This window comes from Pelobates fuscus, chromosome 1 (genome assembly GCF_036172605.1).
Source record: "Pelobates fuscus isolate aPelFus1 chromosome 1, aPelFus1.pri, whole genome shotgun sequence".
NCBI classification, from domain to species: Eukaryota; Metazoa; Chordata; class Amphibia; order Anura; family Pelobatidae; genus Pelobates; species Pelobates fuscus.
Window position 1 is genome coordinate 480,677,593 of NC_086317.1, and position 21,456 is coordinate 480,699,048.

Genomic DNA, 21,456 nt, shown 5'->3' on the forward strand with positions numbered 1-21,456 from the left:
GCCATTCCTATATGGCACTTACTGGGCTTTAGGGTCAGTCCGGCCCTAATCCGGTCTAGTATGGCTCCTATGTGGGTCAGGTGTTCGGGCCAGGAGCAGCTAAAAATGGCTGTATCATCCAAGTAGGAAACCCATCCAGTAGCCGATCTACCATCCTCTGAAAGTTAGCCGGGGCATTCTTCATCCTGAATGGCATGACCTTAAACTGATACAGGCCTAACGGGGTGACAAATGCCGACTTGCCAGTACCCCTTCAAAGATCTATTGTGGTGAGGTACTGGCCTCTGGCCATTTTGTCTAGGAGCTTGTCTATCCGGGGCATAGGGTAGGCGTCTGAGGTTGTTTTATCGTGTAGCCTCCGGTAGTCCACACAGAAACGGGTCGTGCCGTCCCGTTTTGGTACTAGTACTACCAGGGAGGACCAGGGGCTGTCAGAGTGTTCTATCACCCCTAACTGCATCATTTCCTCAATTTCTTTCCGCATATTTTCTTTAACTGCTTCGGGTATGCGATAGGCGGTTTGGCGAAGGGGGGTCTGGTCTAGGGTTGTAACAGAGTGTACCCAGGTAGGTTGGAAAACGTGGCCCCCTTGTCCTGGATTAGTCTTTGGACTTGGATTCGCTCCGGGGGGTCTAACGGTTCTCCTAACTGTACTACTCCCAGGTCTTCACTCTGGCCCTCTTGGTCTAGGAGATCTGGGAGTGGCAAATTATCATAATCTTCAGTGGCAGGTGCGCAGATCGCAGTTACCTCTTCCATGCGCTCGTGTTATGGCTTGATCATGTTCACATGGAGCATGTGCTTGCCTCCCGTGCCTGTGACCGGACCGATTACAAAGGTGGTATCACAAACCTGCTCTACCACCTTGTATGGGCCCTACCAGGAAGCCTGCAACTTGTCCTTGTGGACGGTTGTAGCGGAGAGCTGATATCCCACAGCTATTCTCCACTTACGATCCCAGTGAGGCTCAGGAACAAGGCAATTATAAATCCACAAGCAGAGTTTCCAGCAGGCAAAGTAACACAGCAATATCCCAACAGCAATCCCAATAACTGGACGACACACAGTTTCAGGAGCAGAACTAAAATCTTTTAATCACACACTTTCTTATGAAGGGTTCTCCCTTGCAAGGGAGGGATTTACAGTAATCAGTACAATGACCAATAGTACAGTAGTTACCTCCCATACCTCTCCTCCCCTCAGTGTGACACATAATCCACTTATAACTAGTACATTTTTACCCCTATTCTGGATGTACCCCAAAACAGCCTGGTACAGTTATTTACATGGTATCCCCTGGTAGCCCTGATCTGGGTGACCAACATATCCAAAATTCACCCAGATCGGACCAGGGGTTCGGGAGTTAGGTGGAGGTTATAATTTGACCGACCGCACATGAGGTGGTATCCGAAAAGGGATCCATACATTTTGGCCCTGCGGTCGGTCTTCGTTCGGGAGGTAAATTGCATAGAAAATACTGCCATCCATGGTTAAATTTCCCTTTATACGAATACCCTTGTTCGGTACTTTAAAACTACCGAACGGGGTTCTGATTAATCTTCCCGTTCGGGAGTTTTGGAACTCTGGAGGTCTCAGCAGTGTTCGGGTAATCGAGTGGCCGATTTGAGTTCCAGACACTCGACGACCAACACCACTGAGGTTCGTATACGTAAGATGGCCGCCGCCACGTGTACGCATACGAACGGCGACCACCCAGATACATACATAATGAGCTTGTTAACCTGCTGTCAGAGAAAGTGTGAACCTTAATAGCTGCCACACTTCTCTCTGGGGTGGTCCGCCAGTTCGGTAGTTTCCCTTCGCATAGTATACGGATGAAAACTACCGAACAACATACGTTAAACCCATAGAGATACATTAGTAATGCGAAAAATACTATACGAATTACATACTGAACACGGTTACATAGGAATAGTACAGGACAGGCTTAATGTATTCCGCTACAACGGTGTCAATCCATATCTGCCAAGTGACCCTATGTAGGGGGAACAGTCACTATTCTGCTCTGTGTCAGTGTGTATCAGGGTCCCTGAGGACAGGTGTCAATCCATACCTGCCAAGTGACTCTATGTAGAAGGAACAGTCCCTATTCTGCCCTGTGTCAGTGTGTATCAGGGTCTCTGAGGATAGGTGTCAATCCATATCTGCTAAGTGACCCTATGTAGGCTCAACAGTCCCTATTCTGCTCTGTGTCAGTGTGTATCAGGGTCCCTGATGACAGGTGTCAATCCATATCTGCCAAGTGACCCTACGAAGGGGGAACAGAACCTATTCTGCTCTGTGTCAGTGTGTATCAGGGATCCTTAGGATAGGTGTCAATCCATATCTGCCAAGTGACCCTATGTAGGGGGAACAGTCCCTATTCTGCTCTGTGTCAGTGTGTATCAGGGTCCCTGAGGACAGTTGTCAATCCATACCTGCCAAGTGACTCTATGTAGAAGGAACAGTTCCTATTCTGCCCTGTGTCAGTGTGTATCAGGGTCTCTGAGGATAGGTGTCAATCCATATCTGCCAAGTGACCCTATGTAGGGGGAACAGTCCCTATTCTGCTCTGTGTCAGTGTGTATCAGGGTCCCTGAGGACAGGTGTCAATCCATATCTGCCAAGTGACACTATGCAGGGAACAGACCCTATTCTGCTCTGTGTCAGTGTGTATCAGGGTCCCTGAGGACAGGTGTCAATCCATATCTGCCAAGTGACCCTATGTAGGGGGAACAGTCCCTATTCTGCTCTGTGTCAGTGTGTATCAGGGTCCCTGAGAATAGGTGTCAATCCATATCTGCCAAGTGACCCTATGTAGGACGAACAGTCCCTATTCTGCTCTGTGTCAGTGTGTATCAGGGTCCCTGAGGATAGGTGTCAATCCATATTTGCCAAGTGACCCTATGTAGGAGGAACAGTCCCTATTCTGCTCTGTGTCAGTGTGTATCAGGGTCCCTTAGGATAGGTGTCAATCCATATCTGCCAAATGACCCTATGTAGGAGGAACAGTCCCTATTTTGCTCTGTGTCAGTGTGTATCAGGGTCCCTGAGGACAGGTGTCAATCCATATCTGCCAAGTGACCATATGTAGGGGGAACAGTCCCTATTCTGCTCTGTGACAGTGTGTATCAGGGTCTCTGAGGACAGGTGTCAATCCATGTGTCAATATGTCATATGTCAGTTGTCAATCCATATCCATTGTGATTTAGGAATGTTAGGTGATTTATGCCCTTTATGGATTAAAACCAAACTCTGCATCAACTGTGTAATCTTCCATGGGAGTTTTGCCATGGATCCCCCTCCGGCATGCCACAGTCCAGGTGTTAGTCCCCTTGAAACAACTTTTCCATCACTATTGTGGCCAGAAAATGTCCCTGTGGGTTTTAAAATTTGCCTGCCCATTGAAGTCTATGGCGGTTCGCCCGGTTCGCCGGTTCGCGAACATTTGCGGAAATTCGCGTTCACCGTTATCGAACTGAAAATTTTATGTTTGCGACATCACTAGTCACCACATTCCCTCACTTTTTCTTCTCTTATGTTGAGCACATTTAAATATAATAACATATCCCTCTTATCCATCTAAACAGGGGAGGGCTGGCAGCCTCATGCCTAGGGGGCAAAACCAGTCAAGTGGCCCATTGCGCAACTGTTACAAACTGCTATTTGTAACTGGCCCTTTAAATGGAAAATTGCCCTGCTTCCCTGGATTGTGGAGAAGCCTATTTGCCAGCCTCCTTCCTCATGACTATGGCCCCTGGAAGATTGTGCCCCTGAAAACGTATTCACTTTTATTGGGTGTGTATGGCCCTTTAAGAACCGTCTGGGGGACATATTGTGACTTTACTGAACAATGCCCCTTTAAGACTATATCCCCAGACCTGTAAAATAACTTGCCCCTGGCTCTCTCCCACTTGGTTCAGTAAATAGGGCTTGCTGAACCAAGTACCACACAGGTGGACCACCCAGAAGTTAAAGTAGGCAGGCAATTTACCTCCCAGGCTATGAGGTTACTGCAGGTTAATTGCGCGTGGCGGCGGCCATCTTGGTTCACTCGAATGCGGTCAGCGGTGTATGCTAAAGATTCAGTGGAACTGAAATCGGCTACACATTTTACCGAACACCGATGACCCTTACCGTCTTCCATTCTGAACTTGCAGCTCCAGAGACTAAGTCCCGTTCGAAATGGGACTTAGTCGTTTTTCGGCATGAAATTGACCGACCGCACAGCCCAAATCTATGGAACTGTTTTGGGCAGGAAATTGTGCTTGCGGTCGGTCATAAAGGGACCTCCAGCTAACTTTTGATCCACTGGAGGGATTTGCCTGATTTTTGGAAGTGTTTATGTTTGATGTATGCTGAGTCTGAATATGTAACTTTTATGGAAATTGAATGTATGGTTTTAAAGTTACAGTGTGTGTGTGTGAAAACTGTATTTTTAATGTATGTAATAATTGGTTTAACTGTTTATCTGAGGGGAGGGGATGTGTGGGTTGCACCAGATGTGTGGTTGGTGATTTTATGCCTCCCCCTGGGAGTGTCCTGTTTGCATGTAACCTCAATAAAAGCCAGGCTGGGTGTTCCAGCATCTCAGACCTCTTCTGACCCTCTAACTTGTAGCCTTGACTCATGTTTCTAGGGGACAGCTATAATCACTACAGGGATTGCTATGCTCTTCATACTCCCTTAGCTACTGAGCTCTTGGAAGAGCTCTGTTCCTGATCCTGCTTCGCTCTACAGAAGGAAGAGGTTCGCCTATTGGAACCTGGAGCCTGCTCGTAGGTCCAGGGCGCAGAGCAGACGGCGAGATACCAGCCCAGCAGCTGTGGTTCGTGGAGTACGCAGTAGTTATGGTGTCTACGGTGCTGATGATCCTTTGGTGAGCGCTAGGAGCATCTTCTCTACGGTCCAACTTCCAGCCAGCCTGGAGGCAACCGTAACAGCAACCAAATCAGTTCACCATCCATGCCCACCTTTTCCTGGTTTTATAACGGATATTGATGTTATGCTAATCAGTAGCTCTTTGCCATACCCACTCCTTCACGGCTCTGACTTTCAATGTTGTCAGAGCACAGGCTGAGAATCTCTGAGCCTGTACTCTGACTCACTAACTGAGCGCCGGAACCACGAGATCTGACTGCACCTACTGCTGGTGCGCACCAGTGGACCACCAGCGAATCGTTTAAATTAAATATGCTGGTGTACCCAACTTGTGAGCTGTGTTGGCCGCCGGGTGCCTCTGTTGTCATGGCACCCTGCGTGACCGCACAGCTTGCCCACCCCAACGGCTGGCCCTGCTGACACACACTGACATTACTACTTAGACATCCCTCAATATTAATACAGACATCAGAGTAAACACCAATAAACTGTGGAAACAGAGCTGATCCCCCCCAAATTTATAAAGGTTTGTTTAGAGGATTTATTGTAAGATTAAATGATGCCTCCTCCTCTCTCTCCCCCATGTGCTGCTCTGTAGGCTGGGAGGAAGTGAAGAGTAATCACAGTCTCCCAGCACAACGCCACCTGTGGCTGCATGGGGAACAGCTGTTTAATGTAATGCTTGCAGGATGGCCAGCTGCCGCAGAACCTCTTTGTTTCCGTCTCTGCAAAGGTCTCCAGGCACTGCTTGTTGTGAGTGTGACCTCCTGTAAATTAGGGGCAGAGAGCAGAGGGCACTTGCACTGCGGTCAAGACGGGTCTGGGTAGGAGGAGAGTGCAGTGCAATCAGTGCACTCCCCTCCTGTGGGTCACCAGTAGACTGGGGCACCTGCCCAGGATCAGAGCCGGTGCAAGGATTTTTGCCACCCTAGACAAAATATAAATTTTCCGCCCCCCCATGTGACATCACAATGCCCCACCCATATGATCTGCCATATGAACTAACGCCAGTGCTGCACACAGTGTGTGTTTACATTAAAATGCCTGCAGGGACCAGCTATAGACACCAGAACCACTTCATTAAGCTATAGTGTCCCTTTAATGTGAGGTAAATTATAGATTAGTGTCACTACTACTATACTAGATTGCCTACTTACAATTAGATGAGGATGATGATGGGCTGCAGTTTGGCTCCACTGGTCTGGTGTAGAACAGGATCTCTGGAGGCTGTTTGCAACTGTGGTCACAAAATTCAATGTTCTGGGAGAATTGGAAGCAGCTCCATTTTTGGGGGGCCTCTTACACAGCTCAAGGTCTGGGCCCCAGGGCCTGACGGTGAGTATGCCCATAAGGCCCACTCATAAGTCCACTTATATGTTCCACCCACCCATGAGTTCACTCACAGGGAGTGGAGTGTTTTATTGATACCGGAGAAACTGACGGAAGCCAAGCACAGAGAGATGGACACAGGTTTCTTCAGGAAGGAAGAGATTCTTTATTCGGTTCACCGATCGGGACTCAGAGGGACTAATGTTACCAAAATACAACAAGTTCTGAGCCCTGGACAATAGTGTAGGCTCCTTATATAGGCATATAACTCCTCCCATAATAAGCTCCACCCACACATTCTCTTAACCAATCAAAACAAATAAGAACTAACTTCTGTTCGACCGCATGGCTTGTCCAGCACAATGGAGGAGGGGAATACTACTTCCAGTATTCTTGCACATGCTCCGTACACTACTGATCGTATCTTTGCCACGTGCAAACAACCGACCGATACACCAGTATATGCACGTACACATGCCACGTGGTAATCTCGGCCTACTAAATTAATTTTTACAGAGATTCCACCACATTCCCCCTTTGATGCCTCTGATATTTCACAATTACGGAGGCATCACTTAACCTTAGTTTGCATATACCTCAGGTTACCATGAACCAGACCAGACTTTTTGATGATGTGAATCCCTCAACATTCCTCTTCCTGCATTGGTTCTCCCTGATCTAGAGCCTCATATCTATATATGGCCATTATCTGTGCAGCAGCCTTTCTCTCTGCTATATTTTCTATAATGCTCTGCACAGACCTAATTACTAAAGGAATAAGACATGGTAGGAGTAGACACCGCATTAAGATTAGCATGACTCCACCCAGGGCTGCCATCAGAAATTTTGGGGCCCCTGACAAAGCACAAGGTCTGGGCCCCCCCCCCCACCCCTCCCTCCCAGGCCCGCCCACGCCCTACCTAGTCCGCTGACAATGATGCGGGACTGAATGTGGTGTGTATAGTGTAAGTGAATTAGAATGTGTGTAATGGATGTAGTCTTTGTGTGCATTAGATACTGTTTGTGCAGTGAATGCAGAGTGTGTTAGTGTAGCGGATGCAGTGTGTATAGTGAACGCAGAGTGTGTTTGAGTAGTGGATGTAGTGTGTGTACAGTGATGTAGTGTGTGTTTGTGTAGTGGATGTAGTGTTTGTATGTACTAGATGAAATGTGTTTAGTGGATGCAGTGTCTGTAGTTGATGTAGTGTGTGTATTAGACGCACACCGACGGTATCGGTCTCTATCCCTATAAACAATATTGTCCCAGGATCTAAACCCGTCCCATATATCTGAAACCCAAATAAATTACCGAACCTATCTAAGAATTGTTCAGGATTTATTATAAGTATATGGACTGGGTTACACTCCATAGACTTACAATATGGTTTGGTAGGCAACTTAGTAACAATCATATCCTTGTCTGCTGTCTGTCCCCAAATTGCCCACCCCACACAAGACCAATATGGGCAATAATTATAATCCTTATCTGGGCATCTTGGACTTACGTACTTGTTTTTACTACTGGGACAAATATATTTATCGTTAGACCCATACGTTCTCTCCCACTTAAAGGACCACTCTAGTGCCAGGAAAACATACTCGTTTTCCTGGCACTAGAGTGCCCTGAGGGTGCCCCCACCTCAGGGACCCCATCCCGCCCGGCTCTGGAAAGGGGTTAAATCTTACCTTTTTCCAGCGCTGGGCGGAGAGCTCTCCTCCTGCTCTCCTCCTCCGATCCGCTTCTTCTCCTCCCCGTCGGCTGAATGCGCACGCGCGGCAAGAGCTGCGCGCGCATTCAGCCGGTCACATAGGAAAGCATTCATAATGCTTTCCTATGGACGCTGGCGTGCTCTCACTGTGAAAATCACAGTGAAAATCACAGCCACTAGAGGACATAGGGGGAAGGCTTAACCCATTCATAAACATAGCAGTTTCTCTGAAACTGCTATGTTTATGAAAAAATGGGTTAACCCTAGAAGGACCTGGCACCCAGACCACTTCATTAAGCTGAAGTGGTCTGGGTGCCTAGAGTGGTCCTTTAAGATCCCCACATACATTCCACGGCTTTCTACCACTTGATATCGCTTTACATGCATCAAATAGCAGAACACCCGAAGAATGTACGGTTTCTAATACAGTCCTATTTATTAGGGTCCCCTGAGGATCTCCATTCCTGAGGGTCAACCAAATTGTACGGGGTTGATACTCTGGATTGAAGCACCTAGGTTCTCCTACTCCTAAATGGCATACACTATATTCTATACCTAGGTATCTACACCTAGACACATATCCCTTACACTCATATTGTGAATGCCAAATTAGGGTCTGGGAAATATGATTACCTGTTATAGTAGTCTTAATGCAAACCTCACAGCTAGGAGTGTCGGTACCTCTACCTTCCTGAATATAAAAAGACACAAAAATAAACATTATCAAAAACACTTCTTTCGACGTCTTCATCCTCAGTCTTCGTCCGTGCGATGGCACCTCAGCTTCCAGGATGTAAGGGCTGCAGGGAATGGAGTTCTGCTCTTCTTCACAGGGGTCCCTTCGAGACACCCTGGCTATGATACGTGGGTGAGTGGTCAGGCGTTATTATGGCCGTCAAAAACACTCACTTACTAATCTCTTTAAATACAATTGTAATCCCAATGTCTCCTCGTCACTCCGACTGAGTCGTGCGTTTTAACCGGATCTTGCAGGAATTCTCTGGATCTGGTGTTACTTGCCAAGAATCTACTGCTGCTGGTTTAACCCTGGAGTGATGAATCCACGGAGTCACTTCAGCCACCTTTATTGCTGTAGGGGTAGACAAAAGAACAACATAAGGACCCCTCCACTTAGGCCCTAGCGGTATACTATTCCACTCTTTAATCCACACTTGATCTCCTGGATGGTAACTATGAACAGGGGGATAAATATTCACAGGTAATCTATCTCGTACCCATTTCTGTACCTCCTCCATAGTTTTACCCAACTCTACAACCTGCTGCCGAGTAATTCCTTCTCCCAACTGACTCAAATCCCCCTTAAGTTACCAAGTACGGGAGGTGGGCGCCCATACATGATTTCAAAAGGTGAGAGACCCATCCTTCTGGTAGGTGTACTACGAATATGTAACAGAGCTATAGGCAAAAGAACATTCCACTTAAGCTGAGTTTCTTGACACATCTTTGCCAACTGGTTCTTAATAGTTTTATTCATTCTTTCTACTTTACCAGAACTCTGAGGTCTATATGCCGTATGAAGCCTCCACTTTATACCAAGCATATGAGTCAGTTGTTGTAGGCACTGGTGAAAAAAGGCTGGACCATTATCCGATCCTATAGAGCATGGTAGTCCATATCGGGGTATTATTTCTCGCAGCAGGAATCGTACAAATTCTCCTGCTTTCTCTGTACGAGTAGGACATGCTTCTACCCAGCTGGAATAGGTGCACACAACTACTAATAGGTAGCAGTGTCCACCAGATTTAGGCATTACTGTATAGTCTATTTGAAGATCGGACATAGTGAGTCCCCCCATATATTGAACTCCTGGTGGTTTCACTGGTCCTTGCCTTGCATTATTCTCAGCACATATTACACATCTTCGTACAATGGCTTGAGTCAAGTTGGACAATCTTGGTATGTAGAAATGTTTTCTGAGAGATTCTTCCATACTATCTCTTCCAGAATGTGTCCCATTGTGATAGTTCTGGACAATTTCTACAGCTAGTGATGCTGGAATGACTATTCTTCCATCTTCTAACTGATACAATTTGTTCTCCAGGTACTTTCCAGGTTCAGTCTTTAACCATTCTTCTTCTTGAGCTGTATAAACTGGAGTCCATTGAGACAGTGGAGTCGGTATAAGAGCAGCTATATGTTCCACATATTCCTGTCTTCCTGATTCAGCGGCACGCTTAGCTGCATTATCTGCCATCCAATTTCCTTTGGTTACATCACCATCTCCTCTCAGATGCGCCCGACAATGTATAATACCAACTTCTTTCGGTTCCCATACGGCTTCCAGTAGTTGTAATATTTCAGCTGCGTACTTGATTTCTTTACCCTCTGAATTCAATAGTCCTCTTTCTTTATACAAAGCTCCGTGGGCATGAGTGGTTAAAAACGCATACTTGGAGTCCGTGTAGATGTTCACTCTTAAACCTTCAGCCAATTGTAACGCTCGTGTCAGTGCAATCAATTCTGCCTTCTGTGCCGATGTTCCTTTTGACAGTGGCCTAGCTTCTATCACCTTGTCTATCGTTGTTACTGCATATCCTGCATAGCGAATCCCTTCTTTCACATAACTACTGTCGTCCGTATAGTACTGGACATCAGGGTTCTGGATGGGAAAGTCACGAAGATCTGGTCTACTTGAAAATACTTCATCCATCACCTCCAAGCAATCGTGTTGACTTTCAGTAGGTTGCGGTAAAAGGGTAGCTGGATTTAAGGTATTGACAGTCTCTAAATGCACTCTTGGGTTTTCACACAACATAGCTTGATACTTAGTCATGCGGCTGTTACTGAACCAATGATTGCCTTTGTAATCTAGCAACGTCTGTACTGCGTGCGGGACTCGCACATAGAGTTCTTGACCCAGAGTGAGTTTATCGGCTTCAGCTACCAGCAGGGCGGCTGCAGCTACGGCTCTTAGACAAGGTGGAAGACCACTGGCCACTGCATCCAGTTGTTTGGACATATATGCAACAGGTCTTTGCCATGATCCCAAGTACTGTGTTAATACTCCCACAGCCATTCTTCTTTGCTCGTGTACATATAAGTAGAATGGACGTGTGTGATCAGGTAGACCTAATGCTGGGGCACTCATCAAAGCCTTCTTCACATCTTCAAATGCCTTTTGCTGTTCAGGGGTCCATAGGAAGGGATCGTGTTCTGTACCCTTTATAGCTGCATACAGAGGTTTCGCCAATATCGCATAACTGGGAATCCATATCCTACAGAAGCCTGCTGCCCCCAAGAACTCCCGCACTTGTCTTCTATTCTTGGGTATTGGTATTTGGCATACAGCTTCTTTTCTCTCTGGCCCCATTATTCTTTGACCTTCAGAGATATGGAATCCCAGATACTTGACAGTTGGCTGACACAACTGAGCCTTCTTCCTGGACACCTTGTATCCTGCCTTCCAGAGAATGTGTAGTAGATCATGTGTTGCTTGCTGACATATTTCTCTTGTAACTGCGGCTATCAACAAATCATCTACATACTGTAATAATACACACTCTCCTGGGATGGACTTGAAATCCAGTAAGTCTTGACTTAAAGCTGATCCAAATAGGGTAGGTGAATTTTTAAACCCTTGGGGCAGTCTTGTCCAAGTCATCTGGCGTTTCGAGCCCGTTACAGCATTTTCCCATTGGAATGCAAAGATACACTGACTTTCTGCAGCAATTCGAAGGCAAAAGAAGGCATCTTTTAGATCTAAGACAGTGAAATAGGTAGCCCCGCCTGGAATTAAAGCAAGCAGGTTATACGGATTGGGCACAGCTGGATGGATACTTACGACCGCATCATTGACTGCTCTCAAGTCCTGCACAGGACGATACTCATCTGTACCGGGCTTTTGAACAGGCAGCAATGGGGTGTTCCAGGGGGAAGTACAGAATTTTAGGATACTGTACCGTATGAACTTATCCAGATACGATTGTATATTCTTCTTAGCCTTTTGTGGGATATGATATTGCCGTAGGCTCACTGGATAGACCCCAAGTTTCAGTTTGATTCGAATGGGTGGAATATTACGAGCAAGTCCTGGTGGGTTTTTCTCTGCCCAAACTCCTGGTATATTGAACAAGGATTCATCACTCTTAGGGTTTTGGCTAGTCAACGCTGTATAAAGTCGCCACTCTTCTTCCTTTGGTACTGATAGTGTCATTATACCTGAAGGTCCATTAAACTTTAAAGATGTTGTTCCATTTGATAGAAACGTTATCTGCGCTTGTAGTTTTGACAACAAATCACGTCCTAGCAGTTGGACTGGACATTCAGGCATATAAAGGAATTGATGTTTCACTATGTGGCCTCCCAATGTACAGAGTCGATTTTTAAGAACCGGTTTTGCAGCACTCCTTCCAGTTGCTCCTATTACGGTGATTGTTCTTCCAGATGGAGGAGCAACTAGATCAGTCACCACCGAATGTTCAGCACCAGTATCAATCATGAATGCACTCCCTTTTCCCCCTATTGATACATCGACCATAGGCTCCGCTCGGCCAAGGGGGATGGAGCCCGGTCGGTATCAATAGTCCTCCATGACCGTGTCAGCCAATCCTACAAAGTCCCTATCTTCTCTATCGCGGGATCTCTGCGCTGCGGGAAAGTACCTGTCTTCTCTAACACTTCCTCTATTGTTACCGTTACTCCCTCCGGGACCTCCTCTACCTCTCGCTCTGCCTCTATAATTACCATATCCTGCCCTGGGTCGGTCTCTCTCATACTGTTCCATTTGTGGACACTCACTTCTCCAATGCCCTTCTTCCTTACAGTATGCGCACTAATTCCTACTCAGGGGTTCCCTATTCCATCTACTATCGCCTCTATCCGTTCCCCTATATTCTTCCTTTTCCCTTCTGTCTACGCCTGCGATCGCTACCGCTAGCATATCCGCCTTTTTACTCATCTTGCGCTCTTCCTCTTTCTTCGTCTCCGTTTCCCTGTTCATATCCACTTTATTCGCTACCTCCATTAGTTGGGTTATGGACATCCCTACAAACCCTTCTAACTTTTGTAGCTTGCGCTTAATATCTCCGTAGGCTTGGCTGACAAAGGCAGAGTTAACCATCCGGGAATTCTCAGGGGCTTCCGGATTAAAGGGGGTATACAATCACTTTTCTGTAACACCTCAGCCGTCTTAGACATATTAATAGCTGTCACGTTCCGTTCCTGGCTGCGGATCATTCTGGTAATGGCTTCTGGTATCCAGTACTCCTTTTGCTATTCTTGTTTAATATTTCTTGGTTTTTGGTTTTCTATTCTGTGTCTGGTTTTCTTTATGCTGGGATTTCTGGGTTCATTCCTATAGTTCGTCCCTGGATTTCCCAGTCTCCAGGTTTCCTTTAAATGTTTGTTTTATGTGCCACACCCTTATGTTTCCAGCTTTCATTATGTGTTTGAGTTCCTGCAGGCAGCAGCTCAAAGCTTCTGTCCTTTCTTGCAGGTAAGTGCTATATATGTGTTCTTAATCTGTGGTTGTTTTAGCATACATTAGGCAGTGTAGGACCTGCCAGATATGGGGTACATTGGCGTTGTTGGCAGGCTTATGCAATGTATGATCATATAGTGTGACTAAACCCCCATGATTTCCATATGTAGTACTTAGTTATTTCTCCTCTTGTTTTGCCTATTATATCTTGTCGTGTCTTAGTTTGTATATACCTGTCCATGTTCAGTCCTGTCCAGTCATGCCCATGTTTAGTTAATGTTCCCTTATGTATTGTGTCATGTTCTGGGTTTAGCTTCCTATCCTTCTCTGGTTCTGGGTTCTACTAGTTATGTCTTGTTTTCATGTTTGGTGCCTGTTCTAGCTTTGTCTTGTTTCTAGTACTGGATACATCATGGCTGCAGAGCCTCCCTATTCAGCTCCTGGGAGGTCTGCTTATTTCCTAGCTGCTAGTTCCTTGGATCCGCAGAAGCTGAATCAGGGTTCTGGTTGTGGCTGCACAAACGCTGGTGCTCAACACCAGGGGGCGTGCGGTTACCCTGCACCAGACCCTGCTAATCCACCTCCACGCTGAAGACTCCCACTTCATCAGGCATTATGGGTCCCGGTCCATGCGCTGCCACCTGGACACTGTGTCTAGGTTCCGGGCACCGGACCGCCACCCTGACAATAGCTTTCTTTCCTCCGGCTCTCATGCCAGCAATAATAGCGTCTCTATAAACTTTTAAATGAATCATGTCTGCGCCATTGACATTCCACTCTGGATCAGTGTTCGGATAATGAGTTGCGGCCCATGCTGCTGGGTTGGCTTGATTTAGTGCACGGGCCTCTTCTTCCAGCGCTTTATTTGCCGCTTGGTTTATCCTAGTCCTTTCCTCGTTATTAAATAATGTCATTAATAATTGCTGGCAATCAGCCCAAGTAGGATTGTCTGGACTATCGAGGTGAACAGATCGGTCATGGCTTGAGGCTTATCGGTGTATGAGGAGTTATGGGTCTTCCAATTAAAGAGATCAGTAGTCGTAAAAGGGACATAGACAAAGACAGGGTCAGCGTATTGTATCTGGCCGTCATCGCTAAGATGTGTCGAGCCAGGAGTCAATCGAAGTGGCATTTGATAATGTCGGGGTTGGAGGGTACCGGTCAGTTGTCGTGTTAGAATAGGGCTTCGTTGAGGTGCGTTGGTTAGGGGTTCCAGTCGAGGGGTAGTAAGGCATGGGGATGGGGAAGCTTTACTATGGGGAAGGTTGGTGAATAAAATATTCCAGGCCGGGCTAGGAGGAGCCTGACTGGAAGCTAGATATGGCGCCAAATCAGGATAAGTGGGGTTAACGGAAGTAGGTACCGGAAGGGGAGGTTTGGAAACAAGAGGGCTGGACTCTGAGCTAGAGGAGGAAGTAGGTGGGGACAACGGGGAAAGGGGTGTAACGTTTCCAGCAGCACCTCCTCTTCCTCTTCCTGTGGAGGAGGAGTAAGGGGGCGGCATAGGGATCTCGGACTCAGGGGGCGTGTCCAAAATGGGCATAATCATGGCCCTAGTGGACAAGCGAGTCCTGGCCACAATGAGGCGACATTGCTCCTCGTGGCATACTCGGATCCATCTTGGCAAATCATTTACGGCCTGCCTCCAACAATCAATATATGGAAACTGGCCGTAAAGTTCAGGCCTACCCGATACAGACACGCTGTACCAGATTAGGATCCAAACTGCCACGTGGCGGCTATGCGGCAACCAAAATAGGCCATTCCCTACTACACAATGTAATCAAGCGTGCTGGAGACATCTTTACCCCAAAATCACATTTAGTGTATCCCTTTTTAAAATTCTTTAACATACATCCTAAGGGATCCAAAATCGTCGAATCTGATGCGCCCATACTTAACAATGGAGCGTCGTTTCCAACAGATCCTAAACAAACACTCTATCAATGGTCACACCCGTTCCCTCGGCAACAGCACCATGTGGTACAGTTACTAAGTGAAACGCACACAACAAAACACTCAGGGAATTCCCGTACACACACAGCTGTTACACCAGTCACTAAGTAACAAATACTATGCCCTTTGGCGGAACTATACAGTCACCCACGCTATAATTCCCTATATTTGAATTACCCGTCTATAACACACCCCAGTAACATCGTCTTTACAACAGTAGTTACAGTACGGTTAGCATAGGTTAAAGTACAATTTAAAGTCACAGTACAATTAGTAGTGGTTATGGTGTTAGACATGCAATATAGACGACAATTATTAGTACTCATTTACAGTGTCAGTAATTATACATGGTTATGGTACCGTGCGCTATAATACAGTTACACACTATTCACACTCTCGCTAGACAGCAGAGCTCACGCTATCTAGCAAGATATACATGCTACTACAACAATCTTTAACACATATACAATTCCCAACTAATCTATTGGCCAGTACCTTGATGGACTACCTAAAACTATCTACATCCGTTTTGGTTAGCCACACTGCCCAAGCACCACATATAGCGAACTAGAGGGCGGAATTTACAACAGTACCCTCTTAGTCTAATTACTCTATCAAAAATCTAGTGGGTACCAAATTTACACGCCTTCCCACTTAGCCAAGATAGGTTGAGATCTAGCGAACCGAATTTACACAGGCGCTGCTTAGTCTCCCGGTCCCTCCAACCTAGCGAACAAAATATACACCCTAGAACGCTAGTCTAGACAAGACACCGGTGTCCGGCTAGGGCTATTTACACAGGACCCCGCCTGACTCCAAACCAAAATTAAACGGGCTTACTAAAGAGCGTTTAATTGAGCGGTGCGCCTTCGCTCCTTCCCTCCACTGGAGGGGGGCCAATTCCATACACAAATAACCCCTTATGGGCCTACCGCACAATCGGTATCCAGAACCCCTAGTGGGTCCGCCGTCTAAAACAGCAGTCGTCTTACCTCCTCGTTCCTGAACCTGAGTTCACACTCATCGACGGGGACACCCCAGCACTTCTCACGTAGAGGCCGATGATCTCCTGGACAACAGACCAGTGGCGCCGAGACGAAGGGAGGTCCACGCAGAAGTTCAGGGGTGCAGCCGTAGAGAACGTGGGCAAAGATAGACCGTCTCACGCCTCTGCTTCTCAGCTACCGTTGAACGATGAGCTTCCCGGCCAATGCACCAAATGATACAGGAGAAACTGACGGAAGCCAAGCACAGAGAGATGGACACAGGTTTCTTCAGGAAGGAAGCGATTCTTTATTCGGTTCACCGATCGGGACTCAGAGGGACCAATGTCACCAAAATACAACAAGTTCTGAGCCCCGGACAATAGTGTAGGCTCCTTATATAGGCATATAACTCCTCCCATAATAAGCTCCACCCACACATTCTCTTAACCAATCAAAACAAATAAGAACTAACTTCCTGTTCGACCGCATGGCTTGTCCAGCACAATGGAGGAGGGCAATACTACTTCCAGTATTCTCGCACATGCTCCGTACACTACTGATCGTATCTTTGCCACGTGCAACCAACCGACTGATACACCTGTACCTGTATATGCACATACACATGCCACGTGGTAATCTCGGCCTACTAAATTTATTTTTACCGAGATTCCACCACATTATGTGTTATTGTAGAGGATCTAATATGTGTGCTTATGGTATGTAGTGTATAGGGATACCAGTTTGTGCAGTGTGTTTGTGTGTGGTGGAAGCAGTGTGTATTTGTGTATAAGGGATGTATTATGTGTTTCTGGTTGTGTGTAAGGGATGCATTGTGTGAATCTGTGTTTGTATGCATAAGGGATGCAAGGTGTGTGTCTGTATGTGTGTGCATTGAGTGTAAGAGATGCATTGTGTTTCTGTGTGTATGTAAGAAAAACAGTGTGTGTGTTTGCATGTGCGTGTAAGGGTTTGCATTGTATGTTTCTGTGTATGTGTGCAAATTATGCATTGTCTTTGTGTGTAAGGGTTGCATTGTGTGTGTGTGTGTAATGGATGCATTGTGTGTTTCTCTGTGTGTAAGGGAAGCATGTTGTGTTTCTGTGTATGTATAGGGATGCATTGTGTGTTTCTGTGTATGTATAGGGATGCATTGTGTGTGTGTGTGTGTGTGTGCGCACATAGTGTGAAAGAGCTCCCTGTCTTGCCCCCTGTCCTATAGAGCTGTCCCTTCTGTCCCTTAGAGCTCTCCCCTGCCCCTTAGTGGTCTCTCCTGCCCCCACCCTCCCCTAGCGGTCTCTTCTCACACTCACCCACCCTCCCTGTGCTCTTCTCATCCCCCCCTCCACCCTCCCTGTGTTCTTCTCACTCCTCCCTCTGTGTGTTCTACTCACCCCCCCTGTGTTCTTCTTATCCCCCTCCTCCCTGTGTTCTTCTTACTTCCACTCTTCTTCTTCTTACTCCCCCTTCTTCTTCTTCCACCCTCTTTTTATTTTCTCCCCTCCTTCTTACTCCGCCCCTCCCTCTTACTCCCCCCTCTTCTTACTCCCTCCCTCCCCTCTTCTTACTTCCCCCCCTTCTTACTCCCCCCTCTTCTTACTCCCCCCTCCCCTCTTCTTACTCCCCCCTTCGTCTTACACTCTCCCCTCTTCTTACCCCCCTCTCTTCTTACCCCCTCCCTTCTTCCTACTCCCCCCTCCCCTCTTCTTACTCCCCTCTTCTTACTCCCCCTTCTTCTTACTCCCCCCTCCCCTCTTCTTACTCCACCTTCCCTCTTCTTACTCCCCCCTTCTTCTTACTCCCCCCTCCCCTCTTCTTACTCCCCCCTCTTCTTACTCCCCTCTCTCCTCTTCTTACTCCCCCTCCTCTTACTCCCCTCTTCTTACTCCCCTCCTCCCCTCTTCTTACTCCCCTCCTCCCCTCTTCTTACTCCCCCCTCCCTCTTCTTACTCCCCTCTTCCCTCTTCTTACCCCCCTCCCTTCTTCCTACTGCCCCCTCTTCTTACTCACCCCCCTTCTTCTTACCCCCTCCCCTGTAGCGTGGCCGAGCTCCTCTCTGGTCCGCGGTGCCCGGCCGGAGTGATGGGAAGGTGCACGCTCAGTGTGCACTTCCTGTCAGTCCAGCCGGTTACAGGAAACAGAAACTCCGCGCGGAACAGGAGTTTCTGTTTCCTGTAACCGGCCGGACTGAAAGGAAGTGCACACTGAGCGTGCACCTTCCCATCACTCCGGCCGGGCACCGCGGACCGGAGAGCAGCTCAGCCACGCTACAGGGGAGGGGAGGGGAGAATCTGTCCTGCAGCCGCCTGAGGCTCTTTACAGAGCGCTCAGGTGGCTGCAGCATTTAAAGGGCCGGCCCACCGCGGCCGGTCTTAAAAGGATTTAGGGTGGCCTGGGGGGCAATTGCCTCCCTGCCCCCCGGCCCAGCCTGCCCCTGCATCTAAACTTTGAGATCTGAAGTCGGAAAAGGGGAGCACAGGAATTATAGTGAGTGAGATAAGCAAGGTTAAAGAAACAAGTCAAATAGGGGTTGCATCTCCCCACATTACCCCACTTTTTCTTCTTTTATGTTGCTCCATTATCTAGTTATCCCTCTAGTACAAGAGAACCTAGTGGGAGCAAAAACCTGATACACAGGAGAAATCCAACCCACCGTCCCTCCAGAATAGTTCCCTCAGCGACATAAGTTCTCCTGTACTTTTCTATGGCTGTCAATTCACATATTGTACAAAGTGTCACAAAAAACAGAACTTAAAGCATTAGTATATAGTTGAGAGAATTTAGATGAGTGTGTGTGATAAATGTTTGTGTATATGCAATGTAAAACTTTATTGAATAATGTATGAGAGAGAGAGAGAGAGAGAGAGAGAGAGAGAGAGAGAGAGAAGAAAAAACCCAAAACATATAAAATGCATTTCTTCCTCATCTATTTCATTGCCACACAAAAGTATAGTGTTATAATTGTTATTACTTGAATGAACATGAGTACTAGTGACAGAGTTCATAGGACTGGATGTGGCTCTACATTGGTAAGAATAATCCTTTTTAATATTGTCCTTTAAATCTGCAAACAGAACAGAAAAGATGCGAGTTACCACTTATTAATACTGTTAGCAATGGAAGCTATATTCTCCACCAGATGTAGGTTGTGGGTAATAGTGTGTATCAACATTGTCTTCTCACTATAAGAAAGTCAGCTTCCCCACCTATTTTCATAGCATGTCCCAGGCTATCAGTGAGGGAGTTTGTACTGCCTCACAAGGCCAATGATATTTGCTGAATTTGATATTCCCAATCCAGTTCTGACTCCTCCCAGAAGGGCTGCAAATATGTCCTGTTTTTCCTGACTCCCTGCTTTGCCTAAACCACTGCCACTGCGGTTCCGGACACCTTGGATGAATAGAAGGATTATTAAAATGTAGACTCTAATCTTTTTAAACTGACTCCCTTATTTGCAGTATATTGCCTGTCCCCCTATCCCTACTGTGATACAGCTTATACTTATCCATCCTTTAACAAGGATCCACCACGATCTTCTGTTGACACACATCATCATCATCCTAATACAGCTTTGCCTTTCTCTGTGGGAACACTAGATCTCATCATTAGAAATGTATAGCTATATGGGAGACTGGAAGTCTGAGAAAAAGAACAAAACAAAAGAAAAACAAACATACATACAGATGTAGAGAACAACAAAAAACATTATGGGAGTTATTAATTGCTGGGACCTCCCAATTGATTAATCTTTCCCTCCTCTCTCATCTGTTCTTTAAGTGCTTTCATGTCTGCCTCCAATCTCTGTCTGTGTCTTTAGGTCCCAGTATTCTCTATTCCCTTCCTTATTCCTCCAATTATCCCAAGTCTGTCTATTGATCTGATGCTCATCCCATCTATGGTTCCTTCTCCAATTATTCTCCCAAAAACTGTTACAGTTGTTTCTCTGTTTTTCTCCCTAACTGTGGTTTTCCCAGTTATTATTTCTTCTTTTTTGCCTCTCCCAGTTATTATTCCAATTATTGTTGATTGCCTGAGGCTCCTCCAATCTATTTCTCCCATTATCTCCCATTACATTGCTTCCTTTAGTACTATCCCTATTCCTATGGTCCCTCTGTGGATCTCTCCATCTTTTGTCAAAGTCCTGTTTTGGTCTCCAGTTCTCATTATCCCTCTTGTTCTGGGGTACATCTGGTTTCTTGTTCTGGGGTACATCTGGTTTCTCTATTTACCATCTATATGTCTACCAGACCTGACCTTGAATGTCCTTACAGCTGAAACAGAACAGGCCTGTTCTGTGAAAGGATGCTTGATCCACCAATTGTCAGCTCTAGTTAGTGCCATTTCTAAGTCTGTTGGTGTTGGATCAAAAAGCCTCACAAATTCTTGATACTCCCAGGGAAGGGTTTCCATTACTTTAGTTTTGTGTTCTGGTGAACCGAACATCATAGGATGCTGTGGCTGGTGCAATGTAGACCAGAACAATAACCATTGGGCTACCTATTGGGCTACTCTAGGACCATCTGTTGGCCTCATGGTAATATCCGCTATTTCTTTCTCTATGCTGAGTAGATAGAAATGAGTTGCAGCAATTCTTCCTGCCTGATCAGACAAACTGTTATTAAATCCCAATAGTCTGCTAGCCAAATGACCCATAGCATAGTCTAACAGTTTTGTCCATTCCTCTAAGTTAATAGCTATTTTTTCAGCTCTATTTGCTCCCCTCATAAACCAATGTGTAAAGGTATTAAAGTCATTATTTGGCATACTTCCCCACCATTTCTGGAAATGTCCTTATTAGTTTGATGACAAGATCAGAAGCATAGGCGGGGTCTGATCGTTGAACCAGGAAGTGCTTCACAGTGTATCTGCCATTCAGTAATCATGACCTCTGAAGATACATATAAGGACTAGTTCACAGCAGGTAGACTTAGAGATATCCTCTCTCAGAAGCTGCACCATACTATTTTTAAAGTTTTTATAAGTACTCACACTAAAATGTGGGAGACTTTTAGCTAGGTTGCTACCAAAAGGAGTCTGGTCTACCTCATACAAAAAAAATAAAAAACACAGGGAGGCTTTTCATTCACAATAATCTAGTCTTTATAATTTGTCCCAATCCCATACACCAGGTGAATCGCTTCAACACATGGTCAATAGG